Below are 2,218 nucleotides of genomic sequence, written 5' to 3'. Positions count from 1 at the left end.
TTTGGGATGACAATGAAGTTGTGGCGATGGATGGAGGTGGCAGGTGCAGAGCAGTGAATGTACGTATTGCCACTGAATTGTACCCTGAAACGTGCTTAACGGTATCAGTTGTATGTCCACTACACCACAATAGGAAAGTAGTGAGTCAGGAGGACGGGGCCATCGCGAGTCCCAGGAGGGCCCTGGAGCAGGGATCCTGTATCTTGGTTCTCGCTCTCATGCTCTGCCCCTTGTTGGTGACCGAGCTCACAGTAGGCACTCAGTGAATGCTTGCTAACACATAGTGCAGAGAGAATCCACAAGTGCAAACCCTCCAGTGGGCACTGAGGGATCCCAACAGGACGCGCATCCAGACGGAGCCAGTGCCCACATCTCAAAAACACCAGCAAAGAAATAGCCATTTAAAACCAAGGCAGGAACCAGAAATAACCCAGAGGGCTCCATGCTCCTGGAGGCTGTGCTAGTGGTCACAGCCTCTGGCAGTCAGAGAGGTGGCTCGGCGCACCCCTGACCCTGAAGGCCCATGGCTGCCGCGAGGTGCAGGGACTGGGAGGAAGACCCAGCCAGGGCCTGTTCTGGCTCCAGGGCTGCTGCAGGGCCGCTCCCAGCCCATCAGGCGATGTCTGTTTAGAACCAGGGAGAAAACCTTTTCCCTCAATTGTTCTTTTTAAAGATGGTTGCTCAGCATTGACACAGAAAAACATTCTACATAAAACTGGAGTCGTTCACAGCTGCAAATGACCCAGAAATGATCGAAATGCACTGACCACAAAGAAAGGAACTTGTGCCCCAGGCAGGCCTCCTGTGCATGGGGGCAGCTAGGGGTCCTGGACATGCCCGAGCGGGCAGTGCTGGACTCCACAGTTGAGGGGACAGAAGAAGGAATCTGCTCTTATGGCTCCGCTCAGAGAGGCCACCCTGACGGAGACGGGGCGAGCCCCTCATGCGTTCTGGATGTCCTGGTGATTCTTGGGCACTGCCCGAATCTCAGCATCTTCATGACCCGGGTGGGGGGAGGGCAGCCCAGCAGCCTCAGGTCCCACGTGGCCTCCGGGGCTTGGTGGGCTTGTGGTTCAGGTGGCTCTTGTCAGGCCACATGGCCTCCATGCCATTGGCCAGGTCGACCCCCATTGCCTGGTGACAGGCCAATGTCAGTCAGTGAACCTCCACCACTGACCCCCCCAAAAAGGCCCCCATATAGTAAAAGTTTCCCTGGTGCCTGGGGATGTGGGCCTGGGACTGCAGCCGGCGCGCGTAGCTTAAGTTCTCATTGGCCACCCAGTAGAAACTGAGGTACAAAGTGACAAAGGGGGGGACAGGATCTCTACACCCACATGGTCACGGAACTTCATGTCCACATCCGCGCACACCAGGTCGTCCACCTCACAGAGGAAGTGCTGCTCACAGAAGCGGCTGATCATCGCCATTTGCTGCATGGACACATCCTGCCAGCGCAGGGCGCCGCAGACCTCGAGGACCACCACCCTCCAGCCTTCCCGGAGAGACACACAGGCCCGTCAGCTGGCGGTTCGTGAAGATGTACTAGGTGACCCTGTGTCCACCATGAGGAGAACCACCCTCCGGCCTTCCCAGAGAGGCACAGAGGCCCGTCAGCTGGTGGTTCGTGAAGACGTACTAGGTGACCCTGTGTCTGCCATGAGGCACCGCGGACCTTGAGGACCACCACCCACTGGCCCTCACGGAGGGGCACATGGGTACGGCAGCTGGCTGATCGCTGAAGACGTACTAGGTGACGCTGTGTCCACCATGAGGACCACTGCCCTCCGGCCATCACAGAGGAGCACACAGGCACAGCAGCCAGCTGGTCAGTGAAGACCTAGTAGGTGACCCTGTGTCCCACCATGAAGTGCTTCTTCACCGTCTGCAGGACCAGCTCCAGGAAGACCACATAGCTACAGGGACAGGGGACAGGGTGAGAGGAGGGTCACTGCCAGAGGCTGGCAGCAGGACCCCGAGGCTGAGGGCCATAGACCTGTATACCTTCTTCAAGGGGGCAGGCCCTGGGCTGCTTTAAGCAACAGCCACTCTCCTGGCCTCTCCTGAGTGAGTCTGCCCATGGGGCCTCCCTACCTTCTGCTCCCAGAGATGGGGGCCGTCAGCACCCCATCTTACAAAGGGGTGCCTAAGGCTTAAGAGGTTGGAAGCCCATGCAGCCCCACATGGGCTCTAGCATGCTGGAGCCAGGAACACTCCCCCT

General features: G+C 58.4%; 1 pseudogene; it reads right to left on the bottom strand.

Moving 5' to 3' along the window:
• Nucleotides 1-467: 467 nt before the first annotated feature.
• LOC123776726 (histo-blood group ABO system transferase 2 pseudogene) lies at nucleotides 468-1,939 on the bottom strand (annotated as a pseudogene).
• Between the last annotated feature and the right edge of the window lie 279 nt (nucleotides 1,940-2,218).

The sequence above is a fragment of the Ursus americanus genome, chromosome 15 (assembly GCF_024610735.1).
Source record: "Ursus americanus isolate L20-20 chromosome 15, mUrsAme1.1.p, whole genome shotgun sequence".
NCBI lineage: Eukaryota > Metazoa > Chordata > Mammalia > Carnivora > Ursidae > Ursus > Ursus americanus.
This window is presented reverse-complemented; position numbering and strand designations above follow the sequence as displayed.